We start from the raw sequence: 16,012 nt of genomic DNA, 5'->3' as shown, positions 1-16,012 counted from the left end.
GAACAGATTTAAGGGGAAGCTGCCCTTCTCAGCATTTGAGAGAATTCTTTGTTCTCTGCTTTTGGACACTAATCTTTGGGTTATTTAGGCTGACTTTTTCTACAATGGTTGAAATCAAATGCTTTCAAACCTCTACAGTAGAGAATTTTAAAGATTTTTCTCAAAGACATAAAATTCTACTAAAATATTGTTGATTATGTTTAAATTACCAAATTCTTGATTCAAAAATACTTCTAAGGAATAGAATTGCTTTTATCTACAAAATCACTTGAACTAACTTCTGACCTACTCTTAGTAAGTGATAATGACTGATCTGCTTTAATGAAATAATAGGATGTAAATCATCTGGGTTTGAATCCTAGTTTGCTATTTACTCACTATGTCATTAATTTTCTTACCTATTAGAGTCAGCTCCTTCTAGGTTCGAACATGAGTTGGGGCACTTATAAACTTTACAGTCACTCACAAGTTACTTAAGTTTCTTCATGTATGAAATAAACTATAAAATAATGATAATTCCTACTTCTCAAGAATGTGGTTAAATATGAATTGAATTTACATAAAGCGAATAAAGCACTTTGCACAGTACCTGGCACATAAAAGGCACTCAATACATTTAAGTACCCTATGTGGGTAGTTTGTACTTTGTACAAACCCTATGTGGTTTGTACTAAGATAAATGCTATAAATTATTAAAGAACAATTTCTTCTTTGGGCTATTTATAACTCCTTCATGTAACGTTGACTATACTATTTTTTAAATCTTTTATTTGGAAATAGTTTATAGCTTACCATAAAGATGCAGTGTTGGTACCAAGAACTCCATATACCATTTATCCAGATTCAAAAAGTTTTTAATATTTTGTTCCATTTGCTTTATCATAAGTACTCTCTTCATATATTATACATCTATCATTATATCCTAGGCTGGGCTTTTTATAACCACATGTCCAGCTATCTACAACAGCAGAGAAAGTTTTTTTTCTCTTGTTATTCATTATCACGGAAGACATGTGGCTTTCTTATGTAAAAACTAGACCTAAAAACATTTTGGAAACTCCATACTCCATATATGCCACTATCTGATCTGTGTATCCAGCACATTACCTCCATATTAAGCCTCCCAGAGCAATACCTGGAGTGGTTTCCCCTCTAGAAAGTGAAGCGAAGCATTAGAGCAGCATTCTCAAACACTTCAGTTTTAGGGCCCCTTTCCCCACTTACAAATTACTGAGTATCTCAAAGAGCTTTTTTTAGGTCTGTTATAGCTATCACTAGTTACCATATTGGAAAATAAACTGAGGAAAACTTTAAATATTTATTAATTCATTTAAAAATAATAATATTAAACCCACTACATATTAACATAAATAATATACTTTAGTGAAAAAAACTATATTTACCAATAATAAAGATGTTAGTGAGAAGAATTGTGTTGTTTTAATTTTAATCTTTTTAATTTCTGTCTTATTAGATGCCAATTAGATTCTTATTAGATTCTCATATCTGGTCTGAAGTCAACCCATTAAAATATGCTGTTTTGGTTGAAGTATAAAAAAAAGAAATCCAGCCTCATGCAGTTCATGGGAAAAGGAGTACATTAATTGCCTTTTCAGATAATTTATCTTTAAAACTATATCAAAACTCAGTAAGTGGTAGTTTCTTAAAGATTAATTGCAGCCCTATCTTTTAATATTCTATCAGAACGATGCGCTCTATTACTTTTAAATCCATTGGCTTCTTTTTCACTTTAAATGTGTCTTTTACCCATGCATACATGGTTTTGTATCATCATTCATTGGCCATTTGAAAAGTATTGGTTCACTGAGTTGTGCAGATCTTCTGCATATTTCATAAATATCAAAAAACACATTTGTTAATATGCCCGCTAGTCTCCTTAGAAAATCCAACACTGGGAAGCTGTTAGACACATAGTGGCTCGTAAAAGTCTTAAAAATTTGTACTTTGCTTGAACGTTTTAATTATATCGCTGGCAACAAATACTGTCAGTTGTTTTCTTTGGAGTGACAGACTGACTTCATTTGTTTTTGAGAAAACATCTGCCAAATACTCACTTCTTTTTTTAAAAGCAGTTTATTAAGATATAATTCACATACTATAAAATACACCAATTTAACTTTTAGAATTCATTGGTTTGCAGTATATTCACAGAAGTGAGCAACCACCAGTACAATAAATTTTAGAAAATTTAATCACTCCCAAAAGAAAGCTCACATCCATTTGCAGTCACCATAGCTTCAGCACAACCCTCAAATCTTAGAAATCACTAATCTACTGTCTGTCTCTATGGATTTGTCTATTATGAACTTTTCATATAAATGGAATCATACAATATGTGGTCTTTTGTGACGGGCTTCTTTCACTTAGCATAATGTTTTCAAGATCCATTCATGTTGCAGCATGTGTCAGTACTTGACTTTTTTTGTTGTTGTTGTTGGTACGCGGGCCTCTCCCTGTTGTGGCCTCTCCCGTTGCGGAGCACAGGCTCCGGACGCACAGCCTCAGCGGCCATGGCTCACGGGCCCAGCCGCTCCGCGGCACGTGGGATCCTCCCGGACCGGGACACGAACCCGTGTCCCCTGCATCGGCAGGCGGACTCTCAACCACTGCGCCACCAGGGAAGCCCGCCTGTCTTTTTTATTATAGCCTTTTTGGTGCATATGAAGTGGCATCCCATTTTGGTTTGGGACTGCATTTTCCTAATGGCTAATGAAGTTCAGCATCTTTTCATGCAATATCGTTCACTTATATATCTTCTTTTGAGATATGTGTAATCAGAACCTTTGCCGATTAAAAAAAATGGGATATTTGTCTTTTTACTGTTTAGTTTTTAGTTCTTTATACATTCTGGATATTAGACTCTGATTAGATATATGATTTACAGATATTTCTTCCATTCTGTGAATTGTCCTTTCAGTTTTTTGATGGTGCCCTTTGAAGCACAACAGTTTTTGATTTTAATAAAGCTCAACTTATCACTTTTTTTCTTTTGTCAATTGTACTTTTGGTGTCATATCTAAGAAGCCTTTCCCAACCTATGGTCACAAAGATTTACTGCTATATTTTATTCTATGGATATTTCAGTTTCAGCTTTTACACTTAAGCATATGAGCCATTTCAAGCTAATTTTTGTGTATGACGTGAGGCAGGGTTCTAAGTTCATTCTTTTGTATATGGATGGATACTCAATTCTCCCAGCACAATTTCTTGAAAAGATTCTTCTTTCTCCATGGCACCCTTGTCAAAAATCAAATGACCATAATTAAATGGATTATCTCTAGCTTCTCAGTTCTATTTCATTTATCTATATGACTGCCCTTATGACAGTACCACACTGGCTTGATTACTATAACGTTGTGGTGAATTTTGAAATCAAGAAGGATGAGTCCTTCAACTTTGTCCTTTTTCAAAATTGCTTTGGTTCTTCAAACACCAACTTCTGAATAACCATAATTTGTTTGTTGGTTGTTCTTTCAAGTAAAAGTTATATTCTGTGGTAATAGTGGCTAGTTCCACTCTCAGGCTCGCAAGTGCTTTTGTTCAACACAACTACTGGACTTTATAATATGTAGCAGAAGTGCTCTATGCTTCTCTTTTTATCACACAGAATATTAAAGGATGTGTACTCAAGGGCCAAGATTTATACATTTAACAAATTTTACTACTTTATTAAGACTTCTTTAGAGAAATTGCCTTTTAATATTTATTTATTTATTTTACACGTGTGTGAGACCACAATGACCACAAGTGCTACTACCTTGATTCCTGCTCAGTCCATAGCAGTTTTGCCCATCACTGAATTTGCACCATCAGTACAAATGTCAACACAGTAAAAAAGGTAAAAATTTCTCTGCATGTATTTGGTAATACCAAGTCTGGTAAAAAAAAAAAAAAAAAAAATCTGTGAGGAGTAAACTTTTAAAATGCCATTTTACAGCCCGCATAACTTCAGAAAACCTGTCAACAAACATTTAATTCATATTTTATTGCATATATCTTTAAAACTATATACAGTAAAAATAACTGTCCAAGTAATCTTGTCATAGTTATGAATATTTACCTCCAATAGAAAATATAGTTATTATTAGTGCTATCATTACTTGGATAAGGATACTTTTTAGGTCTTTTAAAATATTCCTTTGACCCAGAATAGTCTGTGATTGTGTAATAAGGTATTTTCTGTATACATTGCAATTTGTGGCTATGGCATTTGAGATAGCATAAAATATTTTAGACAAAATGTTCTTTCAGTGAAGTTTACATTTTTTCTACTGTAATTACCAAATGCCAGAATTAATTTTTCTCAGATCATTATTCCTTTAGCATAGTTGACAATCCCAGGCATTTAACTCATTCATTAAAATGCAGTAGTGATTTCTCCAATGGTTTTCACTACCAGTAATGACATGCGTTATTACACATTACTAATTTCCATGAAGAACAATGAGATACTATGTTATTGGTATTTACATTTACAGGACTATACTTTGTTGCATGCTTATAAAGAAAATGAAAAAAGGACCCAGATCAAATTAGCATCAGTTTTTTTCTTAAAGATTAAATAATCACTATATTAGTATATGATGTTAGAATTGCTACTAAATATTTTTATTATTATGTAATTTCATTAATAATTGGAATAAACATATGGCTGAGAAGGACAACACTGAAATTATTAAAATAAATATATGATGATAGTTATGAGTAAACTTGGAACTAAAAAATTTTTTCAAGACAATTTTTGGATTAAATATTCTGAAGTTTTTTTCTTTGATGTTTTGCATTTGCGTTTGTTGTCATTGTTACTTTCTCCAGTTCTAAGCATTTATTAATTTCAAAACAAGCCACTTAACTTGTGAAATTATCTACTTTAAATGCTTTTTTGTGTTAAATGTTAAATGTCTTATTGTGCTGGTATTCCAGTGTTTACATTAGTACTCACTAAAATAAAACAGTTACTTTTTGATAAAAGTTAATTTGTGATTTGAGCCACTAAAACAACACAATGCAAGCATTTCTCAGTTTTGCCTTGAAGAGTCAATTTTATAAACTAAAAATGTAGAATTAATAATCAGGCTTTATATCTGGTGGACAGTATATCAAAATATTCGCATATGCTCATTGATTAAAACACTTATTCAGTTGGACAGCCACTAATTGATATGCAAATATTTCATCCATTAAGGTGAGCTTTACTCAAAATGTATGATTTGTCTTTAAGATTATAGCTCCTCATTTCAAAGACATGCTATTTTTACCCTATTTGTATGAAGCAACTGTGACATGCAGGGACTGATTAGCTTAAACCACAGATGTGTTTGCCTTAGGGAAGTAGCAGTAGCCTAGTTTTCCCCATAAATATGATAGCCAGAATTCAAATTATTTCCAATCCAAAGCCACGACTGTCCCAATTCTAGTAGTTCAGTGATTAAATTGGAATATAGTAAAGAGGAAAGGAAGACTGAACCTGTAAACATTTAATGTCTGTATGTTTTTTTCTAAGGCTAAAAATAATAATTCTGTATATTACTAGGGATTGGCTCTCACTAGGCTAACATCGGTAGGCGACTCATTTACGCAGCACTTGAAAAATTCATTTGCATCAGTCATCGACACATGGATGCATAATGAGGGCGGGTATTTTTCAGGAAGAGAACACACATTTAATTTGACATTTTCATGTTAAACTTGAGGCAGCCAGCTTCCCTGGCTTTCCTCCATCTTTTCAGCCCACCAAACCTTCCCTCCTACCCATCAAATCAGCAGAGCATTCTGCACCCTAAAACACAGGCAGATGGGTTCTTGTGTCATTATTTGTAATCCGATTGAAAGATCTGTTTTTGCTTCTGCTGGCCCCCATCCCATAGTTCTCTAAAATCAACATTCCGTTCCTTAAATTCACGATCTTTCTTTTTTCTTAGCAAGAAATGAAACTTACCAATAGCATTTCTTTGCAACTTTCTCATGTACTTTATAGTCATGCATAATCTCTGGGTGAGAGTAATTCACGTAAAGTGTTGGAAACTGTTTTTCTTAATTCAGTAACAGTAGTACACTTCTAGGATGGAAAGTGCCAGATAAATGCCATATAATAACAACAATTTTATCGAAGTCAAGTCATCTAGCCTTTCCTATAAATATAAATGCTTCATTATTTAAGCATGCATTTAAGAACCATTTTCGTGGGTTCTCTTTATTCATGACTATTTATTCTGAATTATCTCATAATTGGATGATTTCTCATTTTCTTTTAATAATTGCTTGAAGCATCTGAAAAGCACTAAGTGTTAAGAGGTCATTCCTTAACAGTGACTGTTAGAATTTCTTGGAAATGATTTTCCTAGGTTTCTAGGTTACATTTTTCTTGCCCCATTTGTATGCCTAAAATTCTTTGTTGAGCCAGGGAGGGATATATAATATTATGCTTTTAAACTGTCCAATCAATACTTGTGTACCTACATCCTTGAATTTTTTTAATCTATAAAGAACTACATAAATCTAATGTGTAAAATATAAAGAGAGCAAGCCCCGCTGGGGACGTATGAAATATTGAAAAATATAGTAAGAATAAAAATCAGCTTAAATACTGAACCCTGAAACGACATTTTACAAAGTGGCATTTCCCATTCTTTACATTCATAAAAAAACCTTGCCTTGGGTCATGGGAAAAGTGAGACTCTCCAAAGTTCATGGTAGTTGATTAGACATAGTTAAATCTTTGCATAAGAAGTACGAGTGTTTGGACTTTTAGCTTGACCAAGGTAAAATTCATATTCTATATTTAGTAGGTACTCTAACCTGATTTAATCACAAATTACAGAAATATCACAGTGAGGGAAGGAAAAGGAAGGGTGGCAATGAAATGAGACAACTGGTTTTCCCAGATCTTTCATTTGACCTCTTCATCCTCAGTCCCCCATCTTCTTTGATTCTATCTTTCCAATCCTTCCAAAATAATTTGAAAGAAATGCCTTATAGGAAATGCAAACTTTCTAGAGATAGGCAACAAAAAGGTTGAAATTTACCAGTGTGTGATTTTCACCAGAGGACAAATACTCTTTCACTCCCTTTCAGTCAGATGAACAAAATGCTCGTTATTATATTTTAAGTTTTCTACTGCATACAGAGTACGTTGTTCAGTGTCAGGAAAAGTTGATTCTGGAAAGGTAAAATATCCATGCTTCAGAGAGTTTACATGTTAAGAGCAAGTTGATAGATAAGTGATAATTTAAAAAAAAAATGAGGCACAGATGTTATAAAGATTTTTATTCAACTAATAGTTTTTTAAAAAAATTATCTAGCATCATGTAGTGAAAATTCATCATACTGGGGATCAGGAAATAGTGCTGATTTTGGCTCTGGCTTGATTGGGTGTGACCTTGGTTATGTCATTGAACATCTCTGGGTTTCAAATTTACTGTCTAAAGAAAACAAAATTGATCGAACAATCTCTAATTCATAGTCATTCTGTATTATTTCTTATGAGGAAAAATGTTCTTTTTAAGAACAGGTGTTTTCACAATACTCCTGTTAATGCACTTAATGCCTCTATCATATCTTTTGAGTTTCTGTCTGGTACTTAAGATTCTCCTATATAACTATATATATCTTTAGTGCATATATTTTTTTATGAAATGAAAAACCTTGGTTTTTTTCACATGGTTAAGCACTTTTCATGGATAGCTAATTCTTCACAGCACTCTCTGAAGTATTATTATAATTATGCCTGTTTTCCAGGTAAAGACTTGGAGACACCATGAGATTCGGTCGCTAACCCAGGGTCACATTAACAGTAAATGGGGAACTGAGATTCTGACCCTGGGGCCCACTTTCTTAACCACCCTACTGCATTTATACCTACCAGCATTACTGATTTCACACCACTCTCCATATTTTTCCAAATGTTTCTTTTTCTAGACAGATCGATTTTTTTGTTTTGAAACAGAAGGCTATGTGCTCATTCAGGACTGCAAATCTTTATATCTTGTCCCCCATCTTGAATGCTTTTATCGAATCTCTCTTCTCTAGGCTCCAAAATGGCACAGTGCTCCAGGTGGCCACTGCATCAGTTAGTTAGAGTTGGCCTCTGAGAATAATCCTCTGCATCAGCACATGTATATGGCAGTGGCTCCCAGCTGGATTTCAGGGCTGTTCTCCTGGGCACCTCTGCTGTGCCAGAGGCTCCTCAGCTGACATCTCATTTCGCCCAAATTTGCAACATCCCTGATCCTCTTACAGGTAAATGCACCACTTAATCTCACCAAGCAAAAACTTAGGAATTCTAGGGACTTCCCGATGGCGTGGTGGTTAAGAATCCACCCGCCAATGCAGTGCACATGGGTTCGAACCCTGGTCCGGGAAGATCCCACATGCCGTGGAGCAACTAAGCCCATGCACCACAACTACTGAGCCTGCGCTCTAGAGCCCATGAGCCACAACTAATGAGCCTGCGTGCTGCAACTACTGAAGCCCGCGCACCTAGAGCCTGTGCTCCGCAACAAGAGAAGCCACAGCAATGAGAAGTCTGTGCACAGCACCGAAGAGTATCCCCCGCTCGCAGCAACTAGAGAAAGCCTAAAAAAAAAACTTGGGAATTTTAGATTATTCCCTCTTTCTCATCATATACACCCAGTCCCTGAAACCTAGCAGTTTTGCTCCTTTTGTGTCTCTCAAATCCCATTTTTCTCCATTCTCATAGCCATTGCCTTAAGTCCTTATTATTTTTTGTCTGAATTATCACAATAGCCTTCTTATCTGCTCCGTGTCTCCCACCATGCCCTGTTCCAGTTCTGCCAACGTAAATCTGGCACAGCAATCTTCAAAAATGGCTAATCTTTCAGATTTCCTACATAATTGTCAGTATAAAATTTAAACTCTTTACCATAATTTTTAAGGTTTTTCCTTCCCTCCCTCCCTACCTCTCTCACTTCTCCTGACACTGTTCTCCTCAGGGGAGGTTCAGCAACCTTCCCCCAGTCTCCCAGCCCCTCCTGTGTATTCCTCTACTAGAACGAACAAGTAGGACCCTGTTCTCTCAGTGCTTAGAGCCCCAACACCTAGGCATTTTAATATAAAACTTAAGAACTCATACTTTGAAGGTACACAAACCTGGTTTGAATTACTGGTGCACCAGTTACTAGCTTATTTGGATGAGCTTGGACAAGTAATGTGACCTGCCTGGGTCTTAGTTTCCTCATCTGTAAAATGGACAGAATAAAGGGCCTATCTCACAGAGTTGTTAGCAGGGTTAAATAAGATAATTAATAGAAAGCCCTTACTAGGATACCTGGGACACAATAATTGCTTCGTGAATGTGATACTACAACTAATGCAATGCCTAAAATTGAATACTAATGAAATTTTTAAATGAATAAAAAACTGAATGAATGAATGAACAAAGTGTATGGAATTGAATCTAAGGAGGAGAGAAAAATGCTGCAGGTCAATGATAGTTTCAGGATGAGATCAAGTAAATAAGCAACACTTCAGATGTGTCCATTTTTTGCCTTCAGATTTGTTTCATGGTTGATATTATTTTAATACAAAAGAAACCATCCAAAGCTTATTTTTGATCAGGTTTTTATTTTATATTTCCACTTCCATGTTCTTCTTGACATTTGAGAAGTACTTTTCACTACTCCCAAGATTCTGGTCTTTTGTGCATCTTTACTGAATTAGAATAAGCACAATGCACTTTCTATTGATGGAGCCATCTGAGGTTCCTGGCCTGGAGGTTTCCTTCACAGATAAAGGAAAGCTGGTGTCAGCACATTTAGGGCACATCAGAGAACAATCGAGCAGTGTGCAGGGTCTGTGCAATCACTTGCTCTCATTAGATACTTTTTAAATGTTTGCATGCTTGCCAGTGGCAAAGATGGCAAACTTCAAGTAATTGATTGGGAACAAAATTTTTATTGTCCCCTGCAGTTCTATAAAAACCAGTGGTTAATATATTTTTCTTTTTTTTTTCTGAATGACTTTCCACTTCAAACCTTTGGTCAAGAGTCCGGGTCTATAGTCAGTATCTGGAGTCCTTAGCAGATGGGATGACAGGGATTAACAGGCCTTTCTGCAGGTGGTGAAGTGTAACCAGCAAGATACTTGTAGCTAATGTTTTTAAACTCTTTATAATTTACCCTGTGATTCCCATATATGATCTCATAAGGGGAGGGGAGGTATTTTTCTTAACCTTCTTTTACACTTGAGGAAAACAGGAAAATCGAGTATCAGTTAATTGCTCCAATTCACTTATTAGGAGTGCCACTGTTACGGTCATTGTTAGGAATCACATACCCTTCCCCTGCTGACCTAAAAATCATTTTGGAGGCTGATTTTATAATGGATTTAAAAATTGAAGAGGCAAGAAATATTTATTACCATTGGCAGGGCAGAGATGTGGCAGATGTGTTTCACTCAAGCAAACTTAAGACAATACATTTAGGGAAGTGTGTACTGTAGGGTGAGGGGGTTTGTCTACACAGTTGTTACTTGGAGAAGATGGAGCAAGGAAATTAGAGGGAGAAAAAGTAACTACAACAAAGAATTTCTCTTACTCTTGCTCCAATCACCATTTCACTTACCTGCCAATGAGATAAAAATTTCTATTTTAAGGCAAGACAAGAAAATTTAAACATAAAATATTTCTCTGCCAGTTTGGGCCTCCTCCCTCCCCTCTAGTGTGCATTGTGCATCTGCATTATGCGTCAGCCAGACCCCCCCAATGGCAGAAATAGCTGCTTAAGCATAAAGATCCATTTTTCTTCTTCTGGAGCTAGTCATGAAACTCCTTAGGAGATAACATTCCTTTCTCAATCTTGTAGGGATCGTGGTGACCCACCACTTGCCTTGTGTGTGCAGATGACTCTGGTGAACTTTATGTACAGTGACAATATATCATTTCCCTTAGAGATAGCAATTGGTGCAGAACAGACTGGTCAGATGACCTGGGGAGATACTGGGCCACACCTAATAGAATTTTCCAGCTTAAATACTTACTTATGACCTTAGTAATGTTACTAGTTATGTTACTTGTATTTTGCCTATTTTACAAGATTGTTGTTTCTTGCATTATCAAATGTGTGACTAATCCTGAGATAAAACTAATGTGATTAGGTGACTTGAAACAATTGACCAAATATATAGTCCTATAAGATCAATGATTATAATAGTGTAACTCTAGATATGGGAAGAAGCAACCAGAGGGAACCATTTCCTGAACCTTAACAAACTAGTAGGACAGGCGGTCCAAAAGCTTTTGGCTCCTGTTAACAGGGCCAGTCCAGTAATAGCACTTCGAGTGGCTTATCAACGAAATTCTTGCTTGACCTGGGAATGGGCATTCGTAGTGCCATGGGACAAATTGGTTATGAACTGCCTCCCAAACCTTGGTGGAAATTAAGAGCGAAAGGGAAGGGATTATAAAGAATGTTGCCCACCATCTTGTTCTACAATAATCAAATTATCATCCACTGTAGTCACTGACCTACCAGACACTCTGAAAGGAACTTGGGGTGAAGATCAGGATGAGGTAATCTGTGCTCTGGGAAAACTGACAGAACAGGCCTTCAAATAGTTAGATATTTTTAGGAGAAATCTTTTATGAAACTGGATTCTTACATCTTGCCATACCTGGAGAAGCACTAAAATGGTCAATGAAGACGTCTGTTTCTCATGACTAGCAGCAACCTTCTACTGAGATGTGTGCTTGATTGCATGTACCCCCTTTGCCAGAATAACATGTGTGCTGACCTCCCCCTTTACCTCTTTGGAACAGTCCTCAGAGCTTTCTGAAAGACTGGCTCCCAGGTTATAATCCTCAGATTGGCTCAAATAAAATTTTCCATCTCTTTCTTTGATAGTTGATTAATTTTTTTGTAGACACTACCACAACCACAGCATGAACCGATTTGTTAGTGAGACTTCTGAGCTTGCCCTGGAATCTGTTTTCTATTCTCTGACATCAGTTCCCATCAGAACCAAAAGGGTCTCCCAGAGCAAATAGCTTTCACTTCAAAATCATGTCATATCCTTAATTACTAATGCCTTAAAATGCCATAACCCTTAGCTTTTTGATCTATGCCTTCTACCTTTGTTTTTTAATCTTTATTGGGACTTTCAAAGTTGTTCCTATTTTTTTAATCTTTATTGGAGTATGGTTGCTTTACAGTGTTGTGTTAGTTTCTGCTGTTCCTAGTTTTTTGGGTTTTTTCCCTCCTATTTTTCAAAGTTGTTTTGATTTCCCTAGGTTCTTTATATTTCCAGATGAATTTCAGAATCAGCTTGTCAGTTTATACAAAAAGGATTCTCATTGGGAATGCTTTTTTTTCTACAGATTAATTTGGGGGAAGTTTGACATATTTGGTATATTGAGTTATCTGACCCATGAAACTTGTAAATCACTCCATTTATTTAGGCCTTTCATTTCTCTCAGCAATGTTTTATAGTTTTAAATGTGCAGACCTTAATCATGTTTTGCCAGATTTATCCCTAGGAATATAACACTTTTTAATGCTATTGTAACTGGAATTTAAAAAAATGTCAATAGTGAACTATTCATTAGTAGTATTTGGAAGTAACAGATCTTTGTATATTGATTTTACATCCTGCAACCTTCCTAAAGCCACTTATTGGTTCTTTTTTTTTTTTAACATCTTTATTGGGGTATAATTGCTTTACAATGGTGTGTTAGTTTCTGCTTTATAACAAAGTGAATCAGTTATACATATACATATGTTCCCATATCTCTTCCCTCTTGCGTCTTGTTACTAGTTTTGAATGTCATTATTTTCTGAAGCTGTGGTGTGAGTAGTTGTGGTTCTCTGAATTCTTCGCGTCTTTCTTGTCTTTCACCTTCAGTGGTGTATTCAGTGAATAGTTTTGAGCTCCTGCAGTGTACTAAAGGCACCAAGATGAATGCAGAATGTTCCCCGACCTCACCATTGGTTGAGAGAGATATCAGTGGTGTTTCTAAAACACAGAGATAAGTGTATTCATAGTCAAGTCAATCCAGGTCATTGCTGAATCTTTCTAAGGAAACTTGAGTCTCTCTGTCCACCAGAAACAGGATATCCTTTGGTGAGCAAGGCCACAGACTGATGCTGGAAAGGCCTTGGTACTCCCCACATCTACACTCCACCCATCAACAGACTGCAGGGATTAAATCACTTGACAACCTGTGGTAAATTTACTCCACTAGGGCTCATATTATTATTATCTCTGGTCACCACCCAGTTTATAGATTCCTGTTACCTACTCTTTCCTGCAGCCTCACCTTAGGCCTCCTGCCCCTGATCTGTCCTAATGCTGCTCCTCTTGGCACTGCCTTCCGGTCCTGATCTCTATCTTTTACTCTTTGAAACTCCCTGATCATAGTTAACAGACTTTTCTGTGTTTCCTACAACTGGGGGCCTTAATTGAAAAGACCTTCCATTCGTAAACCCTTCTCTTGTTCAAGTGGGAAAATCTAATATTGGGAAGGAGGTAGTCACTAGAGCCTATGTGTATTTATGGCTTATCTACAAGAATTCTCAAAGTTAGTTGTTTGTTTTGTTTTTGTTTTTAGAAGCCATGGGGTGAGAGTTCCCCAGATGTGTTCCTATGATCTTGAAGTCTGTCCATAGCAAGCATGTGACACTTGCCTGGATCATCAAGTTTCAGAGTACCTGTAAAAGTAAGAGCATAAAAATAAACCAGGTGGTTAACTTATTTACAAAACAGGAACAGACTCACAGACATAGAAACAAAACTTATGGTTAGCAAAGGGGAAGGCGGGGAGGGATAAATTAGGAGTTTGGGATTAGCAGATGCACACTACTGTATATAAAATAGATAAACAACAGGGCCCTACTGTGTAGCACAGGCAACTATATTTAATATCCTGTAATAAACCATAGTGGAAAAGGATATGAAAAAGAATATGTATATATATAGACATATATGTGTATACATATTAATATATATCTGAATAACTTTGCCGTACACCGGAAGCTAACACAACATTGTAAATCAACTATACTTCAATTAAAAAAAAACACAGACGTGGTCAGGTCCAAGATATTCTGTGCAATCAAGTTTTCTCTCTCTGACCAAGAATGTGTCTATTCTGCCTCATAATCACTTCAGTTTTAAAGAATATATTTCAAATAGGTTAGCTTCCTACTACAACATATTTTCTTTCTTTTGTTTGTGAACTTCTCTAGATTTTTAAACTTAATTATTTTTTTCCTTTGTAATTTTTTTTTCACTTCTGCTATCTCTTGAAGTAAAGAGTTTGGTGTGTTTGCTTCCTGCTGGGGAAAGTACTACAAGAAATTTTGTGTCATTTTGCATAATTGAGTAATAAAGTATTCTGGTTACCAGAAAAAAAAATTCAAGCTACACACATTCAAGAAATAAGGGTATAGTAGACCATACCTAATAATAATCCTGTTCTACGCCTAATTTATACTTTCTTTGGATGACTCAGAAGGCAATTCAAGATCACACAGAAAGCTCAGGGACCTCATGGCATATTATGGTAAATATGCTGGAGTGTCAGCTAACAGAGTTTTCAGATTCTCTGAGAAATATGCTTTATGTTTAAAAGTAAAAAAAGTATGTTAATGTAAAGTGCTTTATAAATAGAATTATATGTGCTGTTTCTGAGAAAATGATAGAAGTAAAAGTCTCAAGGTCACTTTCTTGTACTCTAGAAACTTCTTGCAAAGAATAAATCACTAATCTATGTTCTAGATTTCATTATCTTCTTCAAAAATGATACTCATGTTTTTGCCTATGCCTTAATGTATTTTCTAATTCCACCTCCTATGTGCCAGTAGGACATAATGTTGAAGTAAAGAGAACATGAGCAGGCTTCCCTGGTGGCGCAGTAGTTGAGAGTCCACCTGCTGATGCAGGGGACACGGGTTCATGCCCCGGTCCGGGAGGATCCCACATGCCGCGGAGTGGCTAGACCCGTGAGCCGTGGCCGCTGAGCCTGCGTGACATTTCCCAGTTTTATTTTTCTAATCTATAAAATAAAAATAACTGTTTAGCACATTGAGTTCTTGTGAGCAGTAAATAAGACAATTTAGGTAAAGCCTTTAGAATTGTTCCTGGAATATACTCTGGGTTCAGCAAAAGCTTTCTCTTAACACAATCATTTTTTTCTTTAAATTTATTGGTTCATAGGTGAGGCCCTATTATTTTTGAAATTTAGTGCATACATCTTTGTTAACTTGAAATGGACTTCATCATCTTCTAATGGTTGTTTTTCCAGAGCAAGAGGCCTAATCCCTTTAATCAGTGCTTATCATCCACGGAATGGATGCAGCATCTGGCAGCTGAGGGCGTGAGGAAATACTGTGGAGGTAGAGGGAGGATTCAGGATTGTCCTAGTCTCTCAGTTTGAAAGTTCTGTTTCATACCAAAGCGAAGTCAGCTTTTTTATATCTTCCTTTTAACTTCCCTACTCCTGCTGCCTGGCCTGCACTGACTGCTTAGTCATTCTGGTCATTGGACAAACCTTCTAATATTTAAAAATGGCCATTGTGTTTCACATAAAACTTCTCTCTTCCATTTCAACACACCCAGTTCCTACAAGCCTTCCTGATAACTGTTTTCCCAAACATTTATCATCCTGGTCACTCTCCTCTGTTCACAGCATCCTAAAGTGGTCTCAGAGCAGGACATGCTATTCTAGGTGTTGTAAAGAATTATGGGATTTCCCCCTCTTGTGGACACTGTTTCCATTAATGCAGGATACAATTGTATTCATTTTGGAAAAGTCTTGGTGTCCTATTGGATGTTGGGCTTGAATTCAATGACAATATTTGAGGTTTTTTTTAAATTGAAGTATAGTTGATTTATAATATGTGTTAATTTCAGGTGTACAGCAAAGTGATTCAGTTTTATATATATATATATTTTCATATTCTTCTCCATTATAGGTTATTACAAGATATTACAGGTTATTATTATAGGTTATTACAAGTTATTACAAGATATAGTTTCC

The 16,012-nt window shown here is 36.0% G+C and overlaps 1 long non-coding RNA gene across 1 annotated transcript in view; it reads left to right on the top strand.

Moving 5' to 3' along the window:
- Positions 1 to 16,012, top strand: part of LOC109548183 (uncharacterized) — a 74,817-nt gene that overhangs the window by 55,652 nt on the left and 3,153 nt on the right. Inside the window, exon 2 of the long non-coding RNA XR_012334058.1 lies at positions 13,583 to 13,690. This is a non-coding gene — a long non-coding RNA (uncharacterized lncRNA). The remainder of the gene's footprint in view (positions 1 to 13,582; positions 13,691 to 16,012) is intronic.

Source organism: Tursiops truncatus, chromosome 9, assembly GCF_011762595.2.
Source record: "Tursiops truncatus isolate mTurTru1 chromosome 9, mTurTru1.mat.Y, whole genome shotgun sequence".
NCBI classification, from domain to species: Eukaryota; Metazoa; Chordata; class Mammalia; order Artiodactyla; family Delphinidae; genus Tursiops; species Tursiops truncatus.
Note: the sequence above shows the minus strand (reverse complement) of the source record. Positions and strands in the feature narration are given on the sequence as shown.